Here is a 20556-nt window from a genome sequence, read left to right on the forward strand (position 1 = left end):
TAGCTACAGGTTTCAGCGTGACTTTGAAGTTCTAGCTTTTCTATTGAATTTAACCGTCACCTCTGGACATGTGTCAAAAGCATGAAGTCAGTGAATCCCGGGCAGTAAATGTTGTTGCCCCTAATCTATAGGACAGAAACAAAAACGATGCTAGGCAAGGTGATACTTCATAGAAGATTCAAATTTCTGGGCACAGCAGAAGAGCCTGAGCCGTGTATGAGCTTTTTAATAGAGTACAGAACGGAGAGATTAGTAAACATCTTGTCTTTGCCACTATTCTGAAAAAAAGCAGGCCAAGGATTTTATACTCTGCCAGAATAAAAACTGGGGGGGGGGGCCTGTGCTGTCTTAGCCAAAGTCTTTTCCTAGGCCTTGGTTGGAGAAAATGGAAATGTCGATGCAAAGGGATGAGAGCAGGCATTCAGGAAAACTCACAGAGGCAACACGGCACACTGAGTAGTTAGAGAAGAGAAATGGAGGTGAAAGAAATGTTTCCCTCTTAAGCTCCTGATAGATTAGCTATTACAAACACCAGAGAGAAAAATTAAAATAATTGGATAATTCTTTTTTTTAGTCTTATGTCCTTGAACCTCCATCTCGTCTATTTTTTATCCGTTTTATTATTTATTAGTATTCTCTTTGTAAGTGATTGTTGCTTGTGTTTTGGGTTTTTTTTTAATGTTCTTTTGTTTTTGAGAGAGAGAGAGCCCAAGTGGGGAAGGGGAAGAGAGAGAGAGACAGAAGATCCAAAGCAGGCTCTGTGCTGACAGCAGAGAGTCCAATGTGGGGCTCGAACCCACAAACGGCGAGATGATGACCTGAGCTAAAGTCAGACGCTTATCAAACCGAGCCACCCAGATGCCCCTACTCTTTATTATTGTTTCCTGGATTACAGGAACACCTTGTCAATTTCTTTTACATACTTGGCCACATGAACCTAATTACACCTTGAAATATTCCTGTGTTTCAGCTGTTACTCTGATTATGGGTACTTTGTTGTTGTTTTGTTGTTGTTGATCGTCTTACCCAGATATCAAATAAACATGAAAATTATTTTACATTCGCATCAATGGGTTTGGCTAAAACAACATTCTGGCAATAAGATCAGAGTTTGCCCTACATGCTTACAATGTTGTAGGTACCTATTCATTCATTCATACAGAATCATTTATTGAGTTTCTTCTATTTTCCAGTTTCTCTCTAGGTATTGAGAGATCGATGCTATACAAATCCTGCCCTCAGAGTTCTGATCATCTGTTCAAAATAATTTTGCTTCTAAGACTCTACGTAAGTACCATAAAACAATCTCAGTCTTCCATATTATTTCTCTTTCTATCATACTTGGCCTTTCTTTTTGAAATGTGAGGACCTTAAACAGAGTTCATCTTTGCAATTGCAAGTGATCGATATCAAGCGAACTCCAAACCCTAATGGTAAACAAAACGTTTAGGAATGACTTTTGGTTTCTGGCTCCTTGTATTTTAAAATTATAGTGAGGTTAGATCATAAAAATCTCTAGATCCCAGACTTGAAAATCTTCAGAGTCATATACTCTGCCTGACCCAATTATCAAAGCAGTTCTATTGTCCCAAAATTAGGGGTGGAAAATCTCAAAATATTTATAAGAAGATTTCCCATTTTTAAATGTTTATTTATTTTGAGAGAGAGAGAGAGAGCGCGCGCACGCACATGCACATGAGCAGGGGAGGGGCAGAGAGAGAGAGGGAGAGAGAGAAAGAATCCCAAGCCGGCTCCTCCCTGTCAGCGCAGAGCCCAATGCAGGGCTCAGACTCAGGAACGGGGAGATCATGACCTCAGCCAAAATCAAGAGTCGGATGCCGACTGAGCCACCCAGGTGTCCCTATAAGAAGATTTCTTTTTGAAAAAGTACCCCGACTGCAGTCTGAACTATAATGGTGCCCAGAGCTGGTCCTAAGGTTAATTCAAATTTATAAATTATTGCCTCAGTCACCATTCAGAGACCAGACTCCTTTGAGTAGAATTGCATTCACATGAGCTCAATGTTTGCACTTGTCCATCTGGTGACCCTGCATATTGCAGTGACTTGTGTCCAGGCCATTTACATCAGCAGTCTCCTGTCATCAGCCTAGACTTGAGCATCTGACCGGAGAAACTTGAAGTCATGTGAACTGTTTTAGGATTGCTTCTAGAGAACGGGAGAGGTGGGTCCTTTTCTGCTCCCTCATATTGAGAGAAGTTACTATAGTTAGCCAACGTGTTGTCTCTCTCCATTAAAAAAACAAACAAACAAAAACCACAACGTTTTGTGTTTTTACCCTCTTGTTTTTTCTCCTATCTGCGGCAAATCTTGAACTTCATTGTCTACAAATTTGGTCGGGAGCACACACCATTGGCTGTCATTTGGGTTCTAAGCCAGCAGGAGGAGGGAATAATCAGGATATGTTCTCTCTGTGGAAAGCCATTTACGTCTTTGTGGGGTCGAGCCTTATTAGAAACGAATTGCTCATTGGTATTTCGTTGTCACTATTTGGGTTAAGTTCTCCATTCACTTCCACCTAAGCCCCTGGGGCTATTTTGCTGCATTAAGGAGCTAAACCAACCAATTTATCCATATGCTAACTCACACAGAGCCTAGGAGCCAGGACTCTGACAGGAAAATTCGATCTTTCTTTCTTTCTTTCTTTCTTTCTTTCTTTCTTTCTTTCTTTCTCTTTCTTCCTTCTTTCTTTCTTCTTTCTTTCTTTCTTTCTTTCTTTCTTTCTTTCTTTCTTCTTTCTTTCTTTCTTTCTTTCTTTCTCTTTTCTGTGGCTACAAGAAAGAAAAATACTCTTCGTTGGCTAAAGGGTTTTCATACCACGGTCCTTGCCAAATAGTATAAGCCAGCAAGTTTGTATAAATCTCATCCGTACCGTGCCTTGTCCACTTACGTTGTTTAACACAAAACAGCCTTACTGGACAGCGTACTATCTAGAGAAGTGCAATTGGTTTCCTTTTACCCCATCAGCCTGAGAGACAAATCACTCATTCCAATGAGCAAACATCAACCTTGTAGTGACCTTGGCATGACTCCTCTCTATTTGGAAGTAATGATACCCCAGTCCCATTAATCTTCCTAGTGATGTTGTCTGGCCTCCCGTAATGGTTACCAAGCCTTGAGTTGCTGGAAGGAAATGAAGCATTATGCAAATTTGCACTCATTCCACTGAGGTCAACCTTTTCAGAACTTCCCCCCAAAGAATAATGCTTCATTCATGCTTCCTCCTGCTTTATGAATGGAGCCTCTTAGGAGCGGTGCCTGCCCTTTCTCGTTTGCTCTGTAGCCTGTATGACCTTCCCTGAGAGAAGGACTCCTTCGCAGTATAATTATGATGGCAAACCCAGTGTTGTAAGTTGATGTCTACATCAGCATAGACATTTAGCGTACTGATGGGATTAAGGCAGGAAAAAAAAAAAAAAAAGAAAAGAAAAGAAATAGACGTACCTTTTATTTTGTCCTGGAGTATTTCAGGGATTCATCGGGCCCCTGGCTCTCTGAAAGGCCAGCTCTCACTCAAGCCACAAGAATCTAAAGCCATTAAAAGAGAGAACAGTTTGGCTCACAACTTCTCTCTTCCAGAATGGCGAATGCTTGGAAACTCTCACAGGATGAGCGGAAACTTTATCTCTGAGATACTTTCACGTGGTTCCGTCGCACCAGGGTGTGCAAAATTAACCTGTCCCGAAATACTGTTTTTCAACCTTATATAATTAAGTCAAAACATATTATGAAGCCATGCCCAGCGTTAAGTACAACAGCTATCAGACCAGACGTCATGATGTGCATTTCAAAAGTCTCTGCATTTATTTCCGGAATAGTCAACGTTTGACAGGAACACTCCACCAACCCTTGCGCAGGTGGCTCGGTCGGTTGAGCGTCTGACTCTTGATTTCGGCTCCGGTCGTGATCCCAGGGTCGTGGGATCAAGCCCTGCATCGGGCTCCACGCTGAACACAGAACCTACTTAACATTCTTGCTCTGCCCCTCTCCCCCCGCCCTCCCTCTCTCTCTACAATAAAAATAAAAATAAGTAAAAATAAAAGATCTAATCCATTTGAAGTACTCCGCCTAGCCCATAGCAACTGCTTAGTAAGTGTTAGATATTATTGTTTTATTGATTTGTTTTCTTAAATGTTTTCTAACATTTATTTATTATTGAAAGACAGAGAGAGTCATCGCATGAGCGGGGAAGGGGCAGAGGGAGAGGGAGACACAGAATCCGAAGCAGGCTCCGGGCTCCGAGCTGTCAGCCCAGAGCCCGACACGGGGCTCGATCTCACAAACCGCGAGATCATGACCTGAGCCGAAGTCGGACGCTTAACTGACTGAGCCACCGTGCCCCTAGATATTATTGTTTTTATTACCGTCTTCATCATCGTCACTTTGGGATACATGACGTTAGCTTTGTGGTACTTTCTAAGGCAATAATTTTCAAACGTTAGCCTACCTCATTATCACTCGGAGGCTTTGCTAAGTGACAGCTTGCTAGGCCCCACTCACAGGGGATTTGATTTGGACATTGTATCGCGAAGCCTAAGAATTTACATTTCTACAAATTTCCGGGTGTAGCTGATACGGCTGGTCCAGGGACCACGCTTTGAGAACCACTGTTCTAAGGTATTCAGCGCAAGTTTCCATGTGCCTCTTTTATAAGTGGGATAAATCAGTATTAAGTGTGCCTTGAATAATCAGAACTCATGGCCTGTAATCTGAAAGCATCTGTATTTTGCCTCCTTCTGTTGCTTTAATATGTACTCAGTGGTGAAAGATCTTCCCTTTCTCGTGGATGAAAACCTGAGCAGATGTAGACTTTCAAAACGTTCTCAATGGGGCAGTTTGTCAACTATTAAAGTTTCTGAGCCAATGCGTTAGCACTGATAAGAGAACTGCCTCTGCAGAAAAATTTTAAGCGGAGGCAGTCATTCATTCCGCCTAAAAACGCAAGTAACAGAAGCTTCCAATGTTCTGTGGGGGGGAAAAAAAGCTGAAAAAAACTTTTCAGTCGTAAAGTAGGGGGCGCCTGGGTGGCTCCGTCAGTTAAGTGTCTGACTCCTGATTTCTGCTCAGGTCAGGAACTCACGGTTTGCGAGTTCAAGCCCTGCATCAGGCTTTGCGCTGACAGCAAGGAGCCTGCTTGGGATTCTCCCTCTCTCCCTTTCTTTCTGCCTCTCTCTCTCTCTCTCTCAAAAGAAACTTTAAAAATTTTTAAATGAAGTGGTATATCGGAGCGCCTGGGTGGCTCAGTCGGTCGAGCGTCCGACTTCAGCTCAGTCATGGTCTCGCGGTTCGTGAGTTTGAACCCCGTGTTGGGCTCTGTGCTGACAGCTCAGAGCCTGGAGCCTGCTGCGGATTCTGTGCCTCCCTCTCTCTCTCTCTCCCTCCCCTGCTCATGTTCTGCCTCTCTCTGTCTCTCAAAAATAAATAAATGTTAAAAAAAAATTAAGGTAGTATAGGCTTGGTGGCTTGTTTTCTCTTCTGTCTGCCTTAAAGGGAGGAGGGAACTATCTCTATAGGAGCTGAAAGATGCGAGGGATGGCTTCAGAAACATTCAATAAACAAAGACAGTACACAAATGATTTGAAACTGAAAGACTTCTGCCTGGTGGCCGAGAGACACTTCAAGGCCTTTTGCGGTCAAACCAATCTGAAATGTTAGAATGACGTACCCACCGTAGTCAGTGTTTCACTGTATGATAATAATCTAGGGCAATTAGAAAAGAAATTTCTACCCCAAGGCTGGGAGATGAAACCCGAGTTAGATAACGCTGTGATTGATAATGCGTAAGAGGCAGAGGGAAAAGTACCTGATGTGACCTAGAGTTAGCTGGAAGGCATGAGGTTCAGGCAAAAAACAAGCTTCTCCCTTCAAAGTACTCGCCTCATTTTAGGGAACCGAATAAATATAAAATAGGAAAGATGACAGTTCAAACCCTGAAACTGGAAATCTACATACACAGAGGTAAAACAAAATAATTTAGAAATACGAAGCTTGAGAGCACCTGGGCAGCTCAGTCGATTAAGTGTCTGACTTTAGCTCAGGTCACGATCTCGCAGTTTGTGCGTTCAAGCCCCGCATTGGGCTCTCTGCTGTCAGCCCGGAGCTTGCTTCGGATCCTTGGTCTCCCTCTCTCTCTGCTGCTCATGCACTCTCTCTCTCTCTCTCTCTCAAAAATAAGGAGCTTCACATATTTCCATGCAGAATCATGAGAAATAAGATGCAGGGGAAAGAACTAGGAAATGTAGTTTCATTGTCCTTGCTCAACAAACAAACTTTGAACTCCTTTTCATTTCTCTGCAAGTCTATATTTTGGGTCAGATTATATTTATAACACCTCAACAATGTTAAGCCCCTACTATGTGCCGAGCACAATGCTATGTGCTTTACCAGTAACATCTTATTTTTTTAATGTATACATTTTTAAGTTTATTTATTTATTTTGAGAGATGGGGGGGCAGGGGGAGGGGGGTAGAGGGAGAGAGAATCCCAAGCAGGCTTCACACTGTCAGCACAAAGCCCGATGCGGGGCTTGAACTCATGAACTGTGAGATCATGACCTGAGTCGAAATCAAGAGTTGGACGCCCGACCAACTGGGCCACCCAGGTTCCCCACCAATAATATCTTATTGAATAATAGAAGCAAGTATGTATTAATCAGGGTAAGTAATATGAGCTACTATAATAAATAATCCCATAGTCTTCCTGGCATGAGCTAATTTTTTTTTTTTTCCATTCATGTCTCAATCTATTCAGATACTGGTGGGTGGCTTTCCATAGAGTTCTCCAAACAGTGACTCAGGGACATAAGCTCTATCTGTATAGGAATTCCCCATTATTTAAGCCTTCCTCAGAATTCTGTACTGGCTCCTCTGCATTCCACTAGCCAACAAACCAAAAGAGAGAGCATGAGGGATCACATGGGATGTCTCATGGCCAGGCCTGGCTGTGGTATATATATCACTTCTGTCCGTATTGTATTCCCAGCATCCAGTCAAGTGCCACAGCACAATTCCAAAGGAGCCTGGGAAATAGTCTTTCTGTATAGTCACGCAAAGAAATGGCATTGGTGAGGGGCGCCCGGGTGGCTCAGTCGATTAAGCGTCTGACTTCGGCTCAGGTCATGATCTCGCGGTTAGTGAGTTCGAGCCCCGGGCCGGGCTCTGTGCTGACAGCTCGGAGCCTGGAGCCTGTTTCAGATTCTGTGTCTCCCTCTCTCTCTGCCTGTCTGCAACTCATACTCTGTCTCTCTCTCAAAAATAAATAAACGTAAAAATTTAAAAATAAAATAAACATTAAAAAAATTTTTTTTTAAAAAGAAATGGGATTGATGAGCATCTAGATAGACCCTGGCACAATATCAGATAAATACTATATACATAAAGTAATTGAAGCTTAATGGACTTCAGGGAGCTAAGAGTAGCTCTTGGATCCAAGAATCGAACCTAAGTTATGGTTCGGAAACGTATGTATTTCCAACACTACCTTATAAATCAACAACGAAAACACATTCTTACAATGTTTTAGGTCTTCCCAAAAGTATATATAAGAAGAGGGGGGCAGGTATGGAATATGATCATGAGACTAGGACACAACTATTGGTCTGGGGTTTGTAGAAGTTTCCGTTGCTAACCGTCTTGAATTGTGTAAAGGAAAGTCTAAGTTGGTGAAGGTGTGGGGAGGTTAGATTCAGGGAAGCCTGTCCTCAATATTTATTGCTGCCATAATCTCGCCAGAAAACTGGTAACTGTCTGGAATAACAATTAGAGGATGTGTCTTTGGCTGGTTTGTTATTTGACAGTATTTTTTTTTTTTATTGCTTTTCATCCTTCCTCTTTGTTATCGCACTGCCACTGGATGGCTATACACAAATACTTTAGCAAATGCCAAAGCGTCTCTGCTGGATGCAAATCAGAGTTGCCGAAAGCAGGTGGAGTACTGGGGGCAGATCTATATAGCTTAACGTCTACTACTGTGTTCCAGGCTATATGTTTTTTTCCAAAAGTCAGGCATTTGTCACCAGCAGTCTGTGATTTGAACGAGTATCACAGAGACGGGGAGTTCAGGAATTACCAGACCCTGAGAGCCACAGGATCAAATTTATACCTTAGCCAAAGCAGGAAGGAGACAGCATTTGGTGGGTGGCTTTTTGTTCCTTGTCCTTCATTCCTTTCCAGCCCTGTTTTCTTCAACCCACACCCCATCATTTAAGTTTCTACTGCTGCTATTTCTCTCAAGATGTCTTCTAGGTAGTTACTAAGACTTTAGCGTAAACAAGTGTTTCTATACCTCCTGGAGACATTTATGTTTTAAAAGTTGGTCAGTTTTGTTTCTTATAGGTCTATGGGTCAGCAATTCTGAAACAACTTTATGTGTATATAGGGTTAAACAAATAAGGAAATATATTTTCGATAATGAAATCCAGATTTCTCACCGTTGGTTAAAGAAGTTACAAATAAGCAGAAGAGGAACACTGGAATGAACCCTGTGGTGCCAAATTGGACATACATATATATAAATAAATATAAATATATATATATATTACATATATATTCATTTTAATATATGCCATATATTAAATATATATAACCCGTATATATATTAAATATATATAACCCATATATATTAACTATATAAACTATATATGTAAACTATATTATATATCAACTATAAATATAAACTATATAGTTTATATACAGCTAATATATATAGGTTTATATGTAGTTTGCATATATATATATATATATATATGTATACACACACACACACACACACACACACACACACACATATAATATCGAGCTATAGCCACTGAGAGTGCCCAGAGAGATACTCCAGTAGCCATGAATATACAGAGCACACAGGCCATGGTTTCTAAATACCATTCTCCAGTAAAAGGAACTAGGAATCCTTGGAGAAATGGTTGATTCCAGAGCTAGGTTAGGAAAAATACAAGATGATTCTGGTGCCAGAAATTTAGAAGGTGCTTTAAAAAAAAAAAAAAAAAAAAGGTGGTTGGTTTGTTTAAAAGGACACAGTAGTCCACCCAAAAGAGTTTCCATTGGCCAAAGTTGGACAATTTAAGCAAAAAAAATAAATGACAATAGCATTATACCCAAATGAATCAAATAATACCCATGCATCCACCATGATATAAATAAATGGTAGGTCTGATCCTGATTTTGGTGGTGGTTATACAAGTCTATACAAGTGATAAAATTTTGTAGAACTAAACACACACACACACACACACACACACACACACACACACACACATATACACACATGGGACAGAGCACAAAAAAAACTAGTAAAATCCAATAAATTTCATAGTTTAGTTAACCGTATATTTTGTACCAACATTGGTTTCCTGGTTTTGGTAATGCTCACTATGCTTATGTAAGAATTTATCTTTGGGAAAAGGTTATATGAAAACTCATTGTACGATTTTTGTAACTTTCTGTGAGTCTAAAATTATTTCAAACGGAAAAATTTTTTTTAAAATATTTAAATAAATAAGGGAGAAAAGACAAATCTCCCTTATAGAAGAATTCCAAGTGATAAATGTACAAAGTACAAGGAAAGAGGGAAATAATCACCATTAGAATTAGCAATATACAATTAGAATTAGAATTAGCAATTATTCCTATAGCAATAGTAATAATTGCTATAGGAAAAATCTACTGGTGAATGCTAAAATTAGTTGGCAAAAGTTTAAGGAGAAACAGAATATTCATATAGCCTCAGACTATCATCTCCAAGATAAATATTGATTACAAAGAAAAACATCATAAATTTATAGTGGAGATATCTGCCAGACACATCTTAACCGAGTGATCAAAGTTAATATTATGTAGCTCCCGATACGATGCACTGAGAAGGGTACAATACCTCCACATTATTCTTGTCGAAAATTCATAAACTCAATCTAATCATGAGAAAACATCAGATAAACCTAAATCGAGGGGTTGCCTGATGAGCTAAATACCTGACCCGTACTCTTCATAATGTTACAGTTATGAAAACAAAAACAAAAACAAGTGACTCTCAGATTGTTGGGGGCTAAAGAGATCTAATGACTCAGTGCAATGTGGGATCTATGGCCTGGATCCTGGGACAGAAAAAGGACATTAGTGGAAAAAGTGGTGAAATTTGAATGAAGTCTGTAGTTTAATTAATAGTATTGTGCCAATGTTAATTTTTTAGTTTTGATAAATGTGCCATGGTTATGCAAGATGGAAGCAAGGTGAAGGGTACATGGAGATTCCTCATACTACGTAAACTGCACCCTATGCTGGAAATAGTTTTCAACCACTCCTTTGACAATCCTTTCTTCAAGAGTCACATGACGCCTTTGGGGCACCTGGGTGGCTCAGTCGGTTAAGCGTCGGACTTCAGCTCAGGTCATGATCTCGCCGTTCGTGGGTTCGAGCCCCGCGTCGGGCTCTGTGCTGACAGCTTGGAGCCTGGAGCCTGCTTCGGATTCTGTGTCTCCCTCTCCCTCTGCCCCTCCCCTCCTTGCACGTTCTCTCGCCCTCAAAAATAAATAAACATTAAAAACTTAAAAAACAAAAGAGTCACATGCTGTCTAGAATCCTTGATCCAGGAAGCAGCAGAAGGAAATATCATTGAGTAAGGGGACTGTGAAATCTGCATAAGTCAGTTTCTAGCTCTACAGAGTAAATCAAATTTTGTCAGGTTATATATTTCTTTTAAGAATAATTGTTTTCTCCAGATGAGCTTAGGGGAAGGGAAGGGAAACTAAGATCAAAACAGAGAGGGAGGCCAACCAGAAGAGACTCTTAAATACAGAGAACAAACTGAGGGTTGCTGGTGGGGTGTTGGGGGGGGGATGGGCCAAATGGGTGACGGGCATTAAGGAGGGCACTTGTTGGGATGAGCTCTGGGTGTTATAGGTAAGTGATGAATCACTACACTGTACTCAAACCATTATTGTACTATATCTTAACTAACTTGGACTTAAATAAATTAAAAAAATAAAAATCAAGGGTGCCTGGGTGGCTCAGTCAGTCAAGTGCCGTACTCTTGGTTTTGGCTCAGGCCAGGATGTCACATTTCGTGAGTTTGAGGCCCACGTCAGGCTCTGTGCTGACAGCATGGAGCCTGCTTGGGATTCTCTCTCTCCCTCTCTCTGCCTCTCCCCTGCTCATGCTCTCTCCCCTCTCTCTCTCTTTCTCAAATTAAATAAATTTTAAAAAGAACTTGAAAAAATAAAATTTAAATTAAAAAAAAGGAAAGGGAACTGTACAAAATAAGGACCTGAGAGGAAAGATTTGTGAAGAACAATATTGTTATTATTTAAATGTAAAGTGATTTAGGGGCGCCTGGGTGGCTCGGTCGGTTAAGCATCCGACTTCGGCTCAGGTCATGATCTCACGGTCCCTGAGTTCGAGCCCTGCCTCGGGCTCTGTGCTGACAGCTCAGAGCCTGGAGCCTGTTTCCGATTCTGTGTCTCCCTCTCTCTCTGCCCCTCCCCTGTTCCTGCTCGGTCTCTCTCTGTCTCAAAAATAAACGTTAAAAAAAAAAATTAAAAAAAATAAACGTAAAGTGATTTAAAAAAATTAAAACAGACCATAGCTTAAAAAAAAAGTATTTGTTGGGGCACCTGGGTGGCGCAGTCGGTTAAGCGTCCGACTTCAGCCAGGTCACAATCTCGCGGTCCGTGAGTTCGAGCCCCGCGTCCGGCTCTGGGCTGATGGCTCAGAGCCTGGAGCCTGTTTCCGATTTTGTGTCTCCCTCTCTCTCTGCCCCTCACCTGTTCATGCTCTGTCTCTCTCTGTCCCAAAAATAAAATAAACGTTGAAAAAAAAATTAAAAAAAAAAAAAAAGTATTTGTTTTCTCTATTGCGAAGAGAGTGCGTATTTACTAGAAAAACGACATAAAGCACAGCTAACATGATAAGAAATATTCATAATCTCAGCCCCCAGGGATCACCATTAATAATAGTCTTTTCTACGTGATGTATACACATGCATACACATACACATTCATGTGCACACATATATGCTCTTGCTGCCATTATAGCCCAGCATGGTACTTGTCACACAGTAGATGCTCAATAAATATTTGATGAGTTTAAACCCGGGACAATATATATATTTAAAAAAAATTTTTTGAATGAGAGAGCATGAACAGGGGAGGGGCAGAGAGGGAGGGGGGCAGGGGATCTGAAGCGGGCTCTGTGCTGACAGCAGCAAGCCCGATGCGGGGCTCAAACTCACGAACTCCGAGATCATGACCCGAACCAAAGTCCGACACTCAACCGACTGAGCCACCCAGGCACCGTGACGTACTTTCTAAAATCTACTTTACATCATAGCACACCATGTAGCAGGCCTTTTGGTATCATAAAGACCTAAGTGTCGATGCTAAGCCTTGGTGATACAGTCACAAGGATAAAAAGCCATGGTCTCTGTCCTCCCTTATGGTCTATGAATATAAATAAGCACACAAATAAAATGTAAAATTGCCGTTGTGCTAAGTTCTATGAAGGAGAGACCCACAGTGAGTAGAAAGCCTATAATAAAGGGTTGGGGATAACTTTCTTGAAGCACTGATATGAACCATGAATTGAAATTAATCGGGTGGAAATTAATCAGAGAAGACAAAAGAAATAGCACGTGTGAAGGTCCTGGCGTGGGATTGGGGGCAGTGCAATCGTTAAACTATTGTGCCTGGAATAGAGAGTGATGAGATGGGACACGATACTGCAGAGATAGGTAGGGACCGGAATGTGCAAGGCTTTGTTGGTCATAATAAGGATATTTTATTTTTTATTTTTTAGTTCACTAAAGAATTTTTTAGTTTACCAAGCCACCAAATAATTTCTTGGTAGCGGAATTACGTAATCAGATTTACGATTTTGAAAGGTTACCCTGGCTGCATAATAGAAAAATATTCGAAATAGGCAGAATATAGACTCTGGAGTTTAGACTGCCTGAGCTCACAGGCCAGCTCTGTTACTTACGAGTTGTGTATAATTGAGCAAGCTGTTAAACCTCTCTGTGTCTCAGTTTCCTAATATGTAAGATGGGGATAATGACAATCCCTACTTCAGAGCATTGCTATGAGGAATGAATGAGTTCAGATTTGCAAAGCATTTAGGAGAGTGCATATCTCATGGCAAGTGCTACTTAGCTGTTGTTGAATAAGCAGAACAACAGTGTAAGAAGTCCGTGTGAAAGTCATGCTAGGAGAGATGTAGAGAAATTTGATGACGCACTGGACGTGATAAGGTAAGGGAGAGATTATTGAAAAGGGTGACTTCTAGATTTTTAGCTTATATGACCGGATAGATGGTGGTGTCGTTGACCAAGAGAGGAAATACTCAAGGGGCACTACATACTAGCTATGTGATGTTGTACTTTTTAAGTTTCCTCTTTCTCATCTGCAAAATGTAAATAAAATACAAAATACAGTCTTTCAGAGCTCTTAGTAATTCTATCAGAAGAAATTGATGACTAGGGGCCCCTGGGTGGCTCAGTTGGTTGAGCACCCGACTCTTGATTTTGGCTCAGGTCATGATCCCAGGTTCATGGAGCCTGATGTGGGGCTCAGTCCCCACACTGAGCATGATTACTGCTTGAGATTCTCTCTCTCTCTCTCTCTCTCTCTCTCTCTCTCTCTCTCTCTCCCTCAGACCCTTTCCCCCATTCGCGCTCTCTATCTCTCAAAAATAAAAAAATAAAGCGTAAGTTTAAAAAAAAGAAGAAGAAATCGTTGACTGTCCCGTCCTTTCCAATCCTTACATCTTTCATTTACTTTTCTTGCCTTACTGTGATGGCTGATGACTCTAGTATTACACTGAATAAAAGTAGTGACAGTGGGTATCTCTCTCTTTTTCCTGATATTAGAAGGTATGCTTGTAAACTTTTACCATTAATTGTGACATTAATTGTGACATTTTGGTTGATATTCTATCTGTATATAAGAAAATGTTTCTGTTCCTCATCACAAAAAAGAGATATTTTTTGTGACTTTGTATGGCGATGGATGGTAAGTAGTTCTATGGTAGTGATTATGCCACAACGTATACAACATCAAATCATTGTTTTGTACACTTGAAACTAGTATGGTGTTATATGTCAACTAGATTCAATCCATGATTGAATAGATTCAATCCATGAATCTATAAATTAATTAACTTTTTTTTTTAATTTTTTTTTAACGTTTATTTTTGAGACAGAGACAGAACATGAACAGGGGAGGGTCAGAGAGAGGGAGACACAGAATCTGAAACAGGCTCCAGGCTCTGAGCTGTCAGCATAGAGCACGACGCGGGGCTTGAACCCACGAACCGTGAGATCGTGACCTGAGCCGAAGTCGGACGCTTAACTGACTGAGCCACCCAGGCGCCCCTTAACTTTTTAAGACAAAACCAACCTGGTCATCATGCAAGAAAACCAACTCGTTAGCAATCCTCTTTAGAAGTGTTTGAGTCTGGTGCCTTTTATGCAGAAAGATTTTTAATTAGTGATTTGATGTTTTCAGTGATTGTGGGTCTATTGGAGTTTTCCGTTTCTTCTTGAATCAGTTTTGATACAGGAAATTGTTTACTTTATTTAAATATTTAAACGTATTGACATAAAGTTTTCCAAAGAATTGTCTTGGGAGATTACAAAATTCATCAGTGTATGCCTGTTTCCTAATATTGTTTATTTATTGCTTCTCTTTTGTTCGACCTTTTTTAAAAAAAAATATTTATTTTTGAGAGAGTGAGCAAGAACAGTGTAGGGGCAGAGAGAGAGGGGAACAGAGAAGGCAGGTTATTTTTTCCCTTCAATTTTATTTGGTTTTCCTAGTTTCTTAAACTGGATGCTTTGTTCACAAATATTCAACATTTCTTCACATCTAAACTGAGCTAAGTTTATATCTAAATACCTCTTTAACTGTATCTCACATGTTTCTATATGTAATATGGTATTTTAATTTTCATTCCTTTATAGTTATTTTCTAATTCCCATTTTAAGATTTTTTTGGAACTCTAAATTATTTAGAAATGTGTTGTAGATTGATGAGCTGTTTGAATCTGTTTTATTAATTTTTGGTCTCCTTAACCTTCTACATACAAAGAGAGATGGAGTAAAATCTCCCACTGTGGTGATGGATTTTTTTTCTATCTTATTTGGTCCATTCTGTTTCACATATTTTGAGGCTATGTCATTAGATACACACAAGTTTGGAATTGGGATATCTTCCTGGTACAGTGTATGTTTTCCCCCCTCTCCCACCAACTGGTTCAATGTATCTTTAATCACTTGACTCTCTTCATAATAGTGTTTGTTTTTTTTTTTAGCTTAATTTGTCTAATACACCTATATTTGTTTTTGAAGTTATTTGCTTAATGTAACTTTTTCTATCCTTTTAACTTTTCTGCCCTCATATTTTATTTATGCCTCTTGTCAAAAGCATATAGCGAGATTGCATATTGTCATCTAATTTACAAACTCTTTTAACTGTAAAGTTCGGCCAGTTTACATTTATAGTGATTGCTGTTGTATTTGCATATATTTCTATAATTTTTTTGTGCTATTTACCCTGATTTTTCTGTTTTTGCTTTTTTCTGTTCTGCTTTTTTTTTTTATTCATTGAGGTCATTGTTTTAGTTGTCCATGATTTCTTTCTAATTTTGAAATTATATATCCTATTTCTAATCTTCTTTTGGTTATTCTTAAAGTCTTAATGTACATTCTTAACTATACAAATTCTTTTTTTTAATTTTTTTTATCTTTGAAGTCAATCTTTTAATGCACAAACAACAACAAAAAAAAGACAATACAAATTCTAAAGTTAATCCATATCTTTAACATCGTCCTGAAAATTTTGAGGACTTCAGGCCTCTTTAAATTTGATTACCTCTCCCTTCTTACATTTTATTTTTGCACAGAATTTTACTTCAATCATCTTACCTTAGCTCTCTTTCCAAATTTATCATTATTATTTTAAATGTTTAATCACCAATTCTTTTTTCAATATATATTTTTTTAAGTTTTTTTTTTCAACGTTTATTTATTTTTGGGACAGAGAGAGACAGACCATGAACGGGGGAGGGGCAGAGAGAGAGGGAGACACAGAGTCGGAAGCAGGCTCCAGGCTCCGAGCCGTCAGCCCAGAGCCCGACGCGGGGCTTGAACTCACGGACCGCGAGATCGCGACCTGGCTGAAGTCGGACGCTTAACCGACTGCACCACCAGGCGCCCCTAAGTTTATTTATTTTGAGAGAAAGAGCACACGAGCAGGGAAGGGGTAGAGAGGGAGGGAGAGAGAGAATCCTAAGCAGGCTTCTCCTTGTCAACACAGAGCCCGACGTGGGGCTCGATCTTACAAACAGTGAGAACATGACCTGAGCCAGGATCAAGAGCCAGTCGCTTAACTGACTGAGCCACCCAGGAGCCCCTAGTCGCTATTTCTTATGTTGAATCTACCTATTTACCTCTTTCTTTGTTTTCCATTCTCTTCCATCTTGGCTTTTGCCTCTAGGTTCGGTTTCCTTCTTTCTGTAATACACCTTTGAAAAGCTCCTTTAGTTGGAATCCATTGATGACAAATTCTCCCCATTTTGATTTTCTGAAAATGTGCCTTTTTTACTTCACTTCTGAATGATAATTTCTGTATCGATAGTTATTTTTCCCCATCCCTGTGGAGTTACTGTCCAGCTTTTATCTGCCTCCCGCTAGGGCAACTGAGAATTCTACTTTTGTTCCACTGAAGATAATCTACTTTTTTCTCTTTGTATACTTTACAAATCTCTGTCTTTGTGGTTCTGCAGTTTCACTAACTGTGTTTATATGTGGATGCCTTATATTTATCTTGCTTGGAAATTTTTATCTTTCTTAATCCAAAGATCCATGTCTTTTGTCCATTCTGGAAAATTCTCAACCATCATCTCTCTGTATTATGCCCTCCCCCCCGCCAACACACTCATTTCTTTGCTTTTTCTACACTTCAATTATGTGTAAATTATTTTGTAATTTTTTCATGTTTATTTATTTATTTGACAGAGAGAGAGAAAGAGAGAGTGTATAAGTGGGGGAGGGGCAGAGAGAGAGGGAGGCACAGAATCCGCAGCAGGCTCCAGGCTCTGAGCTGTCAGCCCAGAGCCCGACGCGGGGCTCGAACTCACAGACTGTGAGATCGTGACCTGAGCTGAAGTCGGACGCTCAACCGACTGAGCCACCCAGGCGCCCCAATGTTTCTTTATTCTTGACAGAGAGAGAGACAGAGGCAGAGAGCATGAGTGGGGGAGGGGCAGAGAGAGAGGGAGACCCAGAATCCGAAGCAGGCTCCGGGCTCCGAGCTGTCAGCACAGAGCCCGACGCGGGGCTCGAACTTACAAGCTGTGAGATCATGACCTGAGCCGAAGTCGGGCGCTCAAGCGACTGAGACACTCAGGCGCCCCTAAATTTTGTTTATGTTTTATTGCTTGTTGCATCTTTATGGTGGGCATGCTCTGTGGGGTGAGTGAAGTGTGCCATGTTAATGATGTGTGTTTCCTTTTACCCATCAGTCTCTACTGCCACACACCTCGGACCACGTGGTGTCAATTTCCCGGTTTGTGGTTTCTTAGCTCTGAAATTCTCAATTCTCGGGGTGGGGGGAGAGTTTCTTGGTTTTTTGTTTTTCTTGAATCAGAACCCAAGTTAAGATGGACTCATGTTTTTATGGTGTCCCTTTGCCAGCAGGTGGATTGTTTTCTAAACTGTTCTTTTATCATAGAAATAGCCCTTAAAGGATCCCAGCTTGCGCCCAGGGGGCTCAGTCGGTTGTGCACACAACTTCAGCTCAGGTCACAATGTCATGGCTTGTGAGTTCGAGCCCCATGTCGGGCTCTGTGCTGACATCTCGGAGCCTGGAGCCTGCTTCGGATTCTGTGTCTCCCTCTCTCTCTGCCCGTCTCCTGCTCGTGCTCTGTCTCTGTCTCTCTCAAAAATAAACATTAAAATAATTTTTTTTAAAAAAAGGAACCCAGCTTAATGCTGGAGTTTCATTTCCAATTTCTATTTTATTGGGGCCAGAGCTTTGTCTCCTGTTCTTTCACAGAAATTAAAACTCAAGCATTTTAGTTACAGAAATCTTCAGATATTTCCAGGGCACCCATGAACCCTGGTCAGCTTACCATTATGGTTTTCGGATCTCTCTCTCTCTCTCTCTCTCTCTCTCTCTCTCTCGTCTGTTTTAAACCACAAGATTTTTTTATACTTGTGAAATCAGCCACGTATCTAACAAGAATGTTTGTTGCATTTTATCAGGCGTGTCTCAAGCTTTTGTATGCAGAAGTTTTTAAGATATCAAGTTGGTCATGTTGCTGCAAATGGAAATCTCTAACAGTTCTTTATATTTCTGTTAGTTCACACTGTATCTTTTTTTTTCAATATATGAAATTTATTGTCAAATTGGTTTCCATACAACACCCAGTGCTCATCCCGAAAGATGCCCTCCTCAACGCCCATCACCCCCCCCCCCCCCCCCCCCGTCAACCCTCAGTTTGTTCTCAGTTTTTAAGAGTCTCTTATGCTTTGGCTCTCTCCCACTCTAACCTCTTTACACACTGTATCTTTTTAGTACAGTTTAACCGGATATATTTGCAATATTTGCCTATTATAAGTGACTGGTTCATGTCAGCCTCATTTCCGTAGCTCATTCCTCATTTTCCCTGTAAATTCAGATTCAGCTAACACATCTGCACACCTACCGCGTGCTTGACTCCTTTATGTATGTGCTCCCACTTAAAATTTTGTAAACCCTCTGAAAAAGACACAGCTGACCTCGGGGTGGACCCTCTCTCACTCTAAGAAGACCATCACTGACTTTAAGTAAACTAAGCAGAAAATGGAGGCTCAGAGAAGTTAAGATCCATCCCGAAGTCCCAAAATGTGCCGAGGGTCCCAATGCCACAGTTGGAATTGTTAAAATGGAATCCTGCCCCATGTGTTTCCACTCAGAAATGAAAGAATGATAATGCCCGCGTTTCAATTAAATGGACGCTGACTAATGTCACTTTTCTTTGTTGGATGGGTGTGAGGATCTTAACAGTTAATGACTTAACCTACTATGAGTAGAAACGTTGACTCCCTGAACAGAAGGGCACCTGGCAGCCAAAAGTTAACAAAGCCTTCCACTCTCCATAAGGCTCACTCGCTGACATGACATCATCCTTTACAGAAATTTTATGCTTTGCAGATGCCGAAAGGGCATACTAAATCTAAGCTTTCAAGAGTTACTTTTTCTCCCCAAACCCTAAAAAAAAAAAGTATTTTAAAGCGTTTATTGAAATGATTTCAATTAGAATTAAGATTTATCTCATTGATTTTTCAGTGTGTTTAACTGTAGTCTTAATTTACTAAGATTCGTATTTCCGATAACTTAGAACGTTTGTAACAACCAGGTTTAAAGATTTTGTTTTTTAATGTTTAATTTGGAGAGAGGGAGTGAGCGAGACGGAACGTGAGCAGGAGAGGGGGCAGAGAGAGAAGGAGACACAGAATCCGAAGCAGGCTCCGGGCTGTGAGCGGTCAGCGCAGATCCCAACGTGGGGCTCAAACTTACGAACCGTGAGACCGTGACCTGAGCTGAGGTCCGACGCTTAACCAGCTGAGCCACTCAGGCGCCCCTGTAACTTCCGGTTTTATTTGGTCCTCTGTTGTCTTGGAAGCTTGGATGTGATTAATGACAGATGTAAACATTTCAGAAAAGAGGCGATATTAACAATCTCCTTTAAAAAGAAAAATAGAAGTACGCTGCAGTTATGTTTAATATAATCAACTGTGATCGTATTTCCCATTATTTCATGAGCTGTAGTTTTGAGGAACACGGGATGGTGATGCAGAAATCGAGATGTTATTTAGAGCTATAATCGTTCAGCATTATTTGTTTTCACAAGCTGAGGGAACACAAGAATTGTATATATATCAGGACCCCCTTTTTAACATTTAAATAATTTGAAATCTATACCTCCATTATCTTTTTTTTTTCCTCTTTACTTGCAGCTCTTTGAGAAAAGATGGTTGCACATACCGTTTTACGGAGTGCCTGCAGTAATTCTGTGCCCTCTGAGGAATCTGGTGCTTGCGGTTTGGGACTATCGCCATGCTAGATTTCATGTATGTTTCATGTACTGCACCTGACCTGACGCCTCAGTGTTGCCAACAGAAGACTGTGCAGCCGTTTGGTAGTGAGTCTGGGTCATGAATTGTTAAGCAGATGCAAAAATAATAATAGCTAGCCTTTATCTCGTGCTTGTTACGTGCCAGATATTTGACGTACGTTGGCCCACTTAACCCCCACGACACCGTGAGAGCGGTAACTGTCACATAGCTAGGAAGTTTGGGGAAAGTTGACATTAGATCACAGGCAACCTAGCCCACCTCTTCATCACCGTACAAGACTGCCTCTCAGAAGCATGGGTCGTCAGATGCCGGGCGCCGGGGAAAAGACAAAGGCATGTTATAGTTCCATTTAAGCCACTTCGAATCCATTTGGAAGGGAGGCAATATGTAAGAGTCCCGGAACCCCAGGTAGGGTC

General features: G+C 40.7%; 1 long non-coding RNA gene across 1 annotated transcript; it reads left to right on the forward strand.

Moving 5' to 3' along the window:
* Positions 1–1021: 1021 nt before the first annotated feature.
* On the forward strand, positions 1022–20206 carry LOC123383502. Its single transcript, XR_006593311.1, has 2 exons — positions 1022–1287; positions 20021–20206. It is a non-coding gene; the product is annotated as an uncharacterized LOC123383502 (long non-coding RNA).
* Positions 20207–20556: the final 350 nt, after the last annotated feature.

This window comes from Felis catus, chromosome X (genome assembly GCF_018350175.1).
Source record: "Felis catus isolate Fca126 chromosome X, F.catus_Fca126_mat1.0, whole genome shotgun sequence".
NCBI lineage: Eukaryota > Metazoa > Chordata > Mammalia > Carnivora > Felidae > Felis > Felis catus.